The sequence below is a fragment of the Pongo pygmaeus genome, chromosome X (genome assembly GCF_028885625.2).
Source record: "Pongo pygmaeus isolate AG05252 chromosome X, NHGRI_mPonPyg2-v2.0_pri, whole genome shotgun sequence".
NCBI classification, from domain to species: Eukaryota; Metazoa; Chordata; class Mammalia; order Primates; family Hominidae; genus Pongo; species Pongo pygmaeus.
In genome coordinates, this window is record NC_072396.2 from 105082965 (window position 1) to 105094890 (window position 11926).

Consider the following 11926-nt stretch of genomic DNA (forward strand, 5'->3'; position numbering starts at 1 on the left):
GTGTGGTGGCTCACGCTTGTAATCCCAGCACTTTGGGAGACCGAGGCAGGCAGATCACCTGAGGTCAGGAGTTCGAGACCAGCCTGAGCAACGTGGTAAAACCTTGTCTCTACTAAAAATACAAAACAAACAAACAAACAAACAAAAACATTAGCCAGGCATGGTGGTGGGCACCTGTAATCCCAGCTACTCAGGAGGTTAAGGCAGGAGAATCACTTGAACCCAGTAAGCAGAAGCTGCAGTGAGCCTAGATAACGCCACTGCATTCCAGCCTAGGTGACAGAGCGAGACTCCATCTCAAAAAATAATAATATTAATAATATAACAAAAATTTTAAAAACTAAGAAAATAAAAATAAAAAAACAGGCCAGGCGTAGTGGCTCACACCTGTAATCCCAGCACTTTGGGAAGCTGAGCGGGCAGATCACTTGAGGTCAGCAGTTTGAGACCAGGCTGGCCAACATGGTGAAACCCCGCCTCTACTAAAAATACAAAAATTAGCTGGGCATGGTGGCATGTACCTGTAGTCCCAGCTACTCGGGAGGCTGAGGCATGAGAATTGCTTCAACCTAGGAGGTGGAAGTTGCAATGAGCTGAGATCACACCACTGCACTCCAGCCTGGGCGATATAGTGAGACTCAGTCTCAAAAAAAAAAAAAAAAAAAAAAATCAATCAATCAATCAAAACAAAATTTTTTCTAAAGTGCTTTGAGTAAAGGCAAGAGCAAAAGACCAATGACTATATCTGGGAGAAAGGTAATATTTGGAGAGCAAGAAAAGATGCTGGTGTCTCAGAAGGAGAGTCAAGAGAGCCTGGAGGCCTGGAGGCCAAGGCAGATACCTCTGAGGAAGGCAGAATCACATCCATTAAGTTTGGGACAAAAGAAAGAAGGGAAAGAAGGCAATGGGAAGTGGCAGGCAGTGGGAACATATGAAGGCTTTGAGATTTTAGGAGTACAGATCCTAGTCAGACAGCCAGACCTGTCCTGGGTGGTCCACTGGCCCCACCACTCACTACCTAGGTGGCCGTTGCCAAGTTAATCATTCTCTCTGACATTCCTTTTTTTCACTTGTAAAATGGAGACAATGGTATCTACCTTATATAGTGGTTGTAAGAGTTGAAGATAATTAATAAAAAGTACCTAGGCTGCTGGGCACAGTGGCTCACACCTATAATCCCAGCACTTTGGGAGGCCGAGGCAGGTGGATCACCTGAGGTCAGGAGTTCGAGACCAGCCTGACCAACATGGAGAAACCCTGTCTCTACTAAAAATACAAAATTAGCCAGATGTGGTGGTGCATGCCTGTAATCCCACCTACTCAGGAGGCTGAGGCAGGAGAATCACTTGAACCCGGGAGGTGGAGGTTGCAGTGAGCCGAGATCACGCCATTGCACTCCAGCCTGGGCAACAAGAGCGAAACTCCGTCCCCCCCGCAAAAAAAAGTACTTAGGCCAGGTACAGTGTGGCTCACGCCTATAATCCCAGCACTTTGGGAGGCCAAGACAAGAGGACTACTTGAGCCCAGGAGTTTGAGACCAGCCTGGACAACACAGTGAGACCCCGTCTCTACAAAAATTAAAATATTAGCCAGGCATGGTGGCATGCGCCTGTAGTCCCAGCTACTCGGGAGGCTGAGGTGGTAGCATCACTTGTGCCCAGGCAGCCATGATCATGCTCCAGCCTGGGTGACAAAGCAAGACCCTGTCTCGAAAAAAAAAAAAAAAAAGTACTTAGCAGAAGATTAGACAGGTATGTTTGTGAAACTCTGAGCAGAGTCCAACACCTGGCAAAATATCTTCAGTAAGCATTACTAGTAACTGTCATGATGTGTTTAAAGATAGTATTTAACTGAGTAGAGATGGCAACACTGAAAGAGGGGAGTGGGAGAAGGAACAATGGGAGTAACTATGAGACAAAAGCTGGAAGAGTTAACATGGGTGACAATGAGAACACAAGTAGAGGGCTTCCCTTTGCAACACAGGACTCTATGGTATGTCTACATTGCTGTGAAAGCATCTGGTTTTTGTTTGTTTGTTTTAAAAATGAGATGGGGTTGGTCGGGTATAGTGGCTCACACCTGTAATCCCAGCACTTTGGGAGGCCGAGATGGGTGGATCACCTGAGGTCAGGAGTTCGAGACCAGCCTAGCCAACATGGTGAAACCCTGTCTCTACTAAAAATACTAAAATTAGCCGGGCATGGTGGCAGGCACCTGTAATCCCGCTACTCAGGAAGCTGAGGCAAGAGAATTGCTTGAACCTGGGAGGCAGAGATTGCAATAGGCCAAGATTGCAACAGAGCAGAACTGGGCGACAGAGCGAGACTCCATCTTAAAAAAAAAAAGAGATGGGGTCTCGCTATGTTTTCCAAGCTGGTCTCAAACTCCTGGACTCAACCAATCCTCCTGTCTCAGCCTCCCAAAGTGCTGGAATTATAGGCATGAGCCACCATGCCCAGCCATAAGCACCTATTTTAAGTACTTGGGACACTTGAATGGACTTGGCCTGACATTCTGTTAACCTGCTGTGAAATTTGTATTTTGCCCTTAAGCTCTACCTTGGATTTCATCCCAATGTTAAGTCATAGCCTAATTCAGAATTTTACATTTATATATATATACACACACACACACAGAAAATTATTGCTAAATTAACATTCCATGATCAATAAGTAACATAGAGGATGACGACACAGGTGCTGCAATATTTAGCCCATACACCATTTTGTATGATTACAAAGTACTAAAGAAAGTGACTGTCATAGCATGTGACATTTGGGGGATTTCAAATTTTTTACAAAATATACTTAAGCTGGCCCAGAGTTCAGGTGTTAATGATAGCATCCTCCACTCAACACCCTCCCCCCCATCAAGAAGCAACAAGACAGTACAGTTAAGAACACAGGCTTTGGAGCCATGTTCTTTGTTACCAAAGAAAAAAAAAACAACAGTCTTACTTTGTCACCCAGGCTGGAGTGCAGTGGCACATTCTTGGCTCACCGCAACCTCCGCTGCCTGTGTCAAGCCATTCTCCTGCTTCAGCCTCCCGAGTAGCTGGGATTACAGGCACCCCCCATCGCACCCAACTAATTTTTGTATTTTTAGTAGAGACGGGGGGGCATCTCATCATGTTGGCCACCCTGGTCTCGAACTCCCGACCTCAAGTGATCCACCTGCCTCAGCCTCCCAAAGTGCTGGCATTACAGGCATGAGCCACCACATTCGGCTGGAGCCATGTTCTAATCCCAGCTCTACTTCTCACTAGCTATGCGGTTTTAGGTAAGATATTAATACTTAAGCGCTATGAATCTCAGTGTCACCATCTATACAAATAGGACTGAGAACACCTATCTTTCACAGTTTTGGTGAGAATTAAAAGCATTCAAATATATGACATGTTCAGGACTGTGCTTAAGACAGCCAGTGCTCAACATGTGTCACTGCTCTTTCTTAGGCTCTGATTCAAAGCATATCACTTGGTTTCTTCATGCCTCAACATCTCCAACCTGCAAAACTGACAAGATGTAATAATGCATGCAAGTGCTGTGAGGATGAGTACAGTTATGTGGGAAATTTAAAAAACAACGTACACACACATAGACACATAAATTTTCTGACCCTCTACATGAGTGCCTGCTGCAGTGTAGTGAGGTTATGGCCTGTGCTGGACTACCTGTTAATATTCTCAAAAGTGTGTGAGAGCCGGGTGCAGTGGCTTACAACTGTAACTCCCAGCACTTTGGGAGACCAAGGCAGGAGGATTGCTTAAGGCCAAGAGTTTGAGACCAGTCTGGGCAACATAGCGAGATCCGGTCTCTACAAAAAGTTTTAAAAATTAGCCAGGTGTGGTGGCACACACCTGTAGTCCTAGCTACTTAGGAGGCTGAGACAGAAGGATCACAAGTCCAGCAGTTCAAGGCTGCAGTGAGCTATGATTGTGCCATTGCATTCCAGCCCAGGAGGGAGACCCTGTCTCAAAAAAAAAAAAAAAAAAGCCAGGCGAGGTGGCTCACGCCTGTAATCCCAGCACTTTGGGAGGCCAAGGCGGGTGGATCACTTGAGGTTAGGAGTTCGAGACCAGCCTGGCCAACGTGGTGAAACCCTGTCTACCAAAAATATACAAAATTAGCTGGGTGTGGTGGCGCACGCCTATAATCCCAGCTACTCAGCAGGCTGAGGCAGGAGAATTGCTTGAACCCGGGCAGAGGTTAAAGTGAACCCAGATCATGCCACTGCACTCCAGCCTGGGCAAGAGACTCCTTCTCAAAAAAAAAAAAAGTGTGTGGCCTGTGAGAATGTACGTATTCGATACGGAGGATGGCAAAACCCAGAGAAAGGAAATGAATGAAGAGGCAAGAGACATAAAGAATGACTTGGTGGGTCTGAGGAGGCCAGTGGCCTTGAAGCCCAGACTACAGGGGAAGGGAGTAGAGCTGATCCAGGAGAGGGGTCCTGTCCCTCCAGTCAGCAGGAAAGTCAGGAGGAAGGAAACTGCAGGCCCATTTGAGGATTTGCAGAGGAGGGACAAGGGAGCTGGGGAATTTGAAGATAGCTATTCCCACCCCAATGACATTTAGACTTTTTTGTGAGAGTGTGGGTCCTCTCACTGGTGACTCTGCCATGACTGTAGTTCATTTGCCCTATACCCCAGCAGGAGGGTCCCTGTCCATCTAGGTCTCTTCCAAATTATCAAGTATGGTCTAAAACAGGACCTTATTATTTCCAGGTGCCAACCAGCCATCATTCTAGGTAAAGAGCCTATCATATTTAGTAACTTCTGTGGTGAAATTTCTTTTTCAAGGCAGCACACTCATACTAGTCAAGGTGAGTTCTGTTTCTTTCTTTCTTAATGTCAGGGGAGGCATTTGTTCACAGAAGAGACTATTTTCTTTTTATATTTTGTCCTGTTTTAAATAAATGCTTGGGGCCAGGTGCGGTGGCTCACGCCAGTAATCCCAGCACTTTGGGAGGCTGAGGCGGATGGGTCACCTGAGCTGAGGAGTTCAAGACCAGCCTGACCAACATGGAGAAACCCTGTCTCTACTAAAGGTACAAAATTAGCCAGGTGTGGTGGCACATGCCTGTAATCCCAGCTACTCGGGAGGCTGAGGCAGGAAAATCGCTTGAACCTGGGAGGCAGAGGTTTCGGTGAGGCGAGATCGCACCATTGCACTCCAGCCTGGGCAACAAGAGTGAAACTCTGTCTCAAAAAAAAATAAAAAATAAAAAATAAATGCTTGGGGGCCAGGCGCGGTGGCTCACACTTGTAAACCCAGCACTTTGGGAGGCCGAGGCGGCCGGATCACCAGGTCAGGAGTTCGAGACCAGCCTGACCAACAGAGTGAAACCCACTCTTTACTAAAAATACAAAAATTAGCTGGGCGTGGTGGCGGGCGCCTGTAATCCCAGCTACTCCAGAGGCTGAGGCAGGAGAATCACTTGAACCCGGGAGGTGGAGGTTGCAGTGAGCCGAGATCGCACCACTGCACTCCAGCCTGGGTGACAAAGCTATACTCCGTCTCAAAAAAATAAAAAATAAAATAAATAAATAAATGCTTGGGAGTTTTTTCCTTAGCAAAAGAAAAAAAAGTGTGTGAGCGGTCGTGCTCGACTGTTCTATACCTGCCTCAGGAATTGATCAGGAAGAGCCCTGGAGTCCAGAGTAGCCCAAATAGGAAGGCAGGCTAACTCTCCTGTGCTCAGGGAGGTTCAAATCAAAGAGACTATGTGGTAGGTCTGACCTGCACAGGGCCAAGGATCCCTTTTGGAGCAAAATGTTCACCCACCGACAAGGGTCCTGCTTGCACTCTCTGCTCACCCTTCCTTCAGCTGGACCGGCCCCAGACACTATTCCTTGCTAAACCAAACAAGCAAATGGGTTGACTGCTGTGTCATGCCCCGACTGCAGCCCACAGGCAGTCAGGTCCTTGTCTCCCCAACAAGACTCCACTAGCCCTTCCATTCCCTTCTTCTTTAGGCAAGTTCTGCCCACTGTGTCTGCAGGAAGGGTTAACAAAGAGGAGACACTAGAAAAGGCTACCACTAAACTTGACCGGGCTGCAGGGCCCGGAAGGACGGAAAGTAAGGGAGTGGGAGGAGTTAGGGCACAGGCCCACGCTGGGCTGGACACGACCTTGCGCAGTCACCGTCGGGTCCCGTCCCCAGCCCCGCCTGCCTCCTCCATTCCCCGCCCCGCGGACAGTTCGGCATAGTAGGGAGTTTTCTGTAAAGCAAGGATTAAATCAGGTTTTCCGGGCTATTTATCCACCTTACCTTCCTTCGTAACCAATAAATCCTCTTACAAACCTGAGGCGGCAAACTAAAAGGCCAGCGGATGGCCTGGTTTGCTGCGGCGAGGAAACAGTCACTTCCTGGTGCGCAAGGCGCCTCTACTCCCGCCGCAAGCGCAGCCAACCCTTGGCAAGCGCGGCGGGACGCGGGGCTCCTCCCAGCGTCGGCGAGGCAGCAGGCCCCGGCACCTCGACTCCTCTCGGGGAGTACCCCTCCCTACTTTGCTGGGGGAACCTTCTATGGAGACCTTCCTTAAAAAGCACTCATAGCCCTAATACCCACCGCCTTCCTTCTCTAAGTTCTCCTCTCCTCCCCTCCCCGCGGCCCCGCCCACCACCTGCTCTTTCCTCACCGTCCCATTGGTGGATCTACATAAGAGACTCACGAAGACACACTGCGGTGTTAACTGCATTAGCCATCCCAGGGATGCTTGCAGTTTAAGTCTTCCAACTCAAGGAATAGTTTTCTCATGATAGAATTGCAGACATCAGATCCATAACGGGTTGGAAGATTGGGAGATGAGAAGCAGGGCGGTTCCGTGAAATGGCATCCTTTGGTAAAAGCCAGATCTATTCTGGGCCGTGGGGTTTCTCAAGCATTCATTCTCTTTTTACACTGCATCAGAAAAATACTTTATAGTTTCTTCACTGGATCCCACTCAAGACTATTAAATCCTAAACCCTCAGAAATAATCTTTTTCTTCAACTACAGAACTCAAAAAGAGGACAGATGTCTCTTTTTGGTTGATTCACTACCTCCTGGACTACATTCAGTAATACCTCTAATTTTTAGAGGAGTCATTAGCCCAGCCACATGAGTAAGAAAACTTGAAGTATACACACATCTGTGTGCTGTAAAATATTGTTGCTTTAATAGAGTAAAATTTACAGCAAAGTGAACCTACCGAGGTGGGTGCGGTGGCTCACGCCTGTAATCCCAGCAGTTTGGGAGACCGAGGCAGAAGGCTCACCTGAGGTCAGGGGTTCGAGACCAGCCTGACCAACATGGTAAAAGCCCATCTCTACTAAAAATACAAAAATTAGCTAGGCGTGGTGGCACACACCTGTAATCCCAGCTGCTCAGGAGGCTGAGGCAGGAGAGTCACTTGAACCCAGGTGGTGGAGGTTGCAGTGAGCCGAGATCACGCCATTGCACTCCAGCCTGGGCAAAAAGAGTGAAACTCCGTATCAAAAAAAAAAAAAAATAGTGAACATACATTTAATGATATTTAATTTTTATGCTTAATAGTAATTGTGCTTAAGTGGAAAACACTTTGTAGTCAACATTTCATGTATTAATATTTATTCAAAGCATAACATGCCTATTATGTGTAAGGCAATGCATTAGCCTTAGTGAGTACAGTAGTAAATTAAACAAGGCCCAATACTTCAAATAGCAGCAAACATTGAATCAGTCAGAATAGGATTCAAAGCCCAGATCTGCCACTTATTTTTTATTTTTCTGTTTTTCGAGATGGAGTTTTGCTCTTGTTGCCCAGGCTAGAGTGCAATGGCGTGATCTCGGCTCACCGCAACCTCCACTTCCCAGTTTCAAGCGATTCTCCTGCCTCAGCCTCCCGAGTATCTGGGATTACAGGAGTGCACCACACCCAGCTAATTTTTGTATTTTTAGTAGAGATGGAGTTTCACCACGTCAGTCAGGCTGGTCTCTATCTCCTGACCTCAGGTGATTGGCCTGCCTCGGCCTCCCAAAGTGCTGGGATTACGGGCATAAGCCACCACCCCCAGCAGATCTGCCACTGATAAGCTGTGTCCACTTGAGCAAGTTATTTCATTACTCAGTGCCTCAGTTTCATCATCTGAAAAAAAAGTCCACAATAATTGTACCTACCTCATAAGGTTGTGACAACAATTAAATGAGTTAATACACACGAAGTGCTTAGAATACAGTAAGTACACAAAGTTAGCTATTATCATTCAAAATAAGTTGATATACTGTGTGTTCATACATTCTGAAGAAAATCAAAATATTTTACCCCAAAATAAATGTATTTGCCATATGTTTGAAATGGCTGCCTCAGGACCAGAGGACTGAGATGGGGGAAATTTGCATCTGTAGAGAACCTCCTTGAATACAGCCAAGCTTCCCATTTCTATGCCTTACCTGGATCCAGGAGAGATTGAGAATCTGACATCTTTAAAAGTTTGAAAAGAAGCATTTACCACCTATTCTTTCTGAAGGAGGCTTCCTCTACATAACAAGGCCACCTTCACAAACCAAGTCTCTTCCTTTCTTCCATAACCTATCTTGCCACTAAAACCTGTTTTTGTATATAGTCTGAGTCTGTCCACATTCTTTCTGTAATTTCTTACTTTTTTTTTTTTTTTTTGAGATGGAGTCTCGCTCTGTCACCCAGGCTGGAGTGCAGTGGCACGATCTCGGCTCACTGCAAGCTCCACCTCCCGGGTTCATGCCATTCTTCTGCCTCAGCCTCCCGAGTAGCTGGGACTACAGGCGCCCGCCACCACACCCGGCTAATTTTTTGTATTTTTAGTGGTGACGGGGTTTCACCGTGTTAGCCAGGATGGTCTTGATCTCCCGACCTCGTGATCCACCCGCCTCAGCTTCCAAAAGTCCTGGGATTACAGGCGTGAGCCACCACGCCTGGCCTTTTTTTTTTTTTTTGAGATGGAGTCTTGCTCTGTTGCCAGGCTGGAGTGCAGTGGCGCGATCTCGGCTCACTGCAACCTCTGCCTCCCGGGTTCAAGCAATTCTCCTGCCTCAGTCTCCCTAGTAGCTGGACTACAGGCTTGCACCACCACGCTCAGCTAATTTTTGTATTTTTAGTAGAGACAGGGTTTCAACATGTTGGCCAGGATGGTCTCGATCTCTTGACCTCGTGATCTGCCCGCCTCGGCCTCCCAAAGTGCTGGGATTACAGGCATGAGCCACCGCCTGGCCTCTTTCTGTAATTTCAAGATGATATATAAGCTTCTGTTAATTATTGGGAGGTTGGGTCTCCATGATGAAGGCTCCCATGTGTACATGTTAAATAAATTTGTATGCCTTTTCTCCTATGAATCAGCCTCATATCAGTGATATCTTAGTGAAACTTCAGGGGCCAACGACTTTGGCCCCCACAACACACACACACACACACACACACACACGTGTATATTTCTTGTTTTTTAAAGAGAGATTTTACTTCCATCCTAAACCCTTGAGGAGGTAAATGTTTGACTCAAATTGCCGCTATCCTAACTGCTCTCATGGCTCATAAGCAAAATTTGAACTCAAACCACTGCTTCAGCTTTCTAGGCCCATGCAGGGCTATCAAGTGAGACCAGGCCAGAGAATTTACCTTTGGCTCTATTTTCCCTTTCTCATCTTTTAATCCCCTCTTATATGGCTAGACAGCTCTACACCTTTTATCACCTCCTCTTCCCCTTTCTTCCCCTTCCCAAGCCTTTCTGCTCCTTTATCACTTCTCATTTTGGCCTTCCATGTTGTGCCTAGCACAGAGTCAGGTGTCCCATATGAGCTCAATAAATATTAATATTTGATTAATTAAACTGAATTCCATCTTGTCTGCTGAAAGAGAGAAGGTATTTCCTCCCTCACCCCCACCTATTTTGAGCATCCAGGTAAATTCATTTAAAGCAGGCCTGTCATTCAAGGAGGCAAAACCCTGAGGGGTAGAGAGAGAAAAGAGATTAAAGCAGCTATAATGTAATTATTTAGCCATTAACCCCTTTGTAGTTATTTAATCTGGTAAAGCATGTTCTACTATAAAAGCGAAATCATTACATTTGTAAGAGGGGAAAGAAATACCCCGTATTATAGGAAAGGTTAGACCCTTCAACCAGAAAGTCAGTAAGTGGATATGTCATAGATGATAAGGAATATTGTTAACTCAAATAAGAGCTGGAACCAAGATAACCTTTTATCTTAATTTTGTTATTAGCAAACCAAATCACAACAAAGTGAAATCCCTAGGAATTTGTCAAACATTCTCATTTTGGTGCAAGGAAAAGATAGCTGAGAGGCTACAGCATTCGCTCTCAGAAATAACATATATTAAAATTGACCAAGCAGGAGCATCACCATCTTGGACAAGCACCACCATTCTAAAGTTCCCCTTGATCAAAAACCACCTAAGGCTGGGTAAGGAGGCTTACGCCTGTAATCCCAGCACTTTGGGAGGCTGAGGCGGGCAGATCACCTGAGGTCAAGAGTTCAAGACCAGCCTGGCCAACATGGTGAAACTCCGTCTCTACTAAAAATACAAAAAGTAGCTGGGCGTGGTGGTGCATGCCTGTAATCCCCACTATTGGAGGCTGAAACAGGAGAATTGCTTTTTTTTCTTCTTTTTTTTATTTTCTTTTCCTTTTTTTTTTGAGATGGAGTTTCACTCTTGTTGCCCAGGCCGGAGTGCAATGGTGCGAATTCAGCTCACTGCAACCTCCGCCTCCTGGGTTCAAGCAATTCTCCTGCTTCATCCTCCCAAGTAGCTGGGATTACAGGGACCTGCCACCACGCCTGGCTAATTTTTTGTATTTTTAGTAGAGACGGGGTTTTGCCATGTTGGCCAGGCTGGTCTTGAACTTCTGACCTCAGGCGATCCACCTGCCTCGGCCTCCCAAAGTGCTAGGATTACAGGCATGATCCACCGTGCCTGGCCAAGAATTGCTTGAACCCAGGAGGCAGAGGTTGCAGTAGGCTGAGATCGCGTCACTGCAGTCCTGCCTGGGCAACAATAATGAAAGTCCCTCTCAAAACAAAAACAAAAACAAACAAACAAACAAAAAAAGACCTAAATGCAAAGGGCATCAGCCTAATGGCTAAGGTCAGCATGACCATAAACCGTAAATGACATCTCCAACCAGAAACATTCCAACCATAAGATAAACCCCTCCCCAACCAGAGACATGCCAGCCCCACGTAACCTCCCCTCCAACCAGAGACATTCCAACCCTGCAATAAACTTCTCCCCTCGACAGTAACATTCCAAGCCTGTAATAAGCTTCCTCACCCTAAAACAAATAAATACTCTTAGTCTGTAAGAGACAGCACTCCTGACCAAAATCGGCCAGAAGACCCTCTCCGGTTGATTATCCAAAATAAACCTGTCTTTGACTGTTGAGCCACTTTTCATGTTTCTTTCCTCTTTCTTTAACTCTTACAAAAATTAGTTGGCATTTAGGGCTGGTTTGGTTCCATTAAACAAGTTCTTCAGTGCACTTAGGACCGTGCTATATGCTATGAGGGATAGATTCACAGACCACACCCTCAAAGATTGTATGACCTGATAGGAAGATAATACTCAGTGTGAGAATACACAACAATTGGGGCTTTGGTAAGTCTCAGAAAACAGCCATCATCTTGGTACCAAAGGAAGGAAAAGAATGTGATAATTGAGTTGAATGCATAGGATATGAATAATCTGAGAGGAACTGGGGCTGCAGCATGAAAAGAGGAAATGAGTAATAATTGTCCAAGGCCCATGAGGAGGCAGACCTGGCTAGATGAGAGTTTGATCCTTAAGCCATTGGCCATTGGCTGATCAGATAGACAGGTCAGGGAAAATAACAAAGGGTCTGGAGGGCTGGGATGAGGAGTTTGAGCTAGTTCTTGTAACAATAGGAAGCTAGTGAAGAATTTTTGGGTTTTTTTT

The 11926-nt window shown here is 46.2% G+C and overlaps 1 protein-coding gene across 20 annotated transcripts in view; it reads right to left on the bottom strand.

Annotated features, from left to right (window-relative positions):
- Positions 1-6632, bottom strand: part of TRMT2B (tRNA methyltransferase 2 homolog B) — an 87041-nt gene extending 80409 nt beyond the window's left edge. For 4 of the 20 annotated variants that reach the window (XR_008497100.2, XR_010125497.1, XR_010125494.1 and 1 more), the window contains exon 1: positions 6274-6599. The gene's annotated coding sequence lies outside the window, so the exon portion shown is untranslated. Of the gene's footprint in view, positions 1-6273 lie in introns of all 20 variants that reach the window. The other 16 variants (XR_010125495.1, XM_063660637.1, XM_054471696.2 and 13 more) reach the window with 11 other exon arrangements.
- Positions 6633-11926: the final 5294 nt, after the last annotated feature.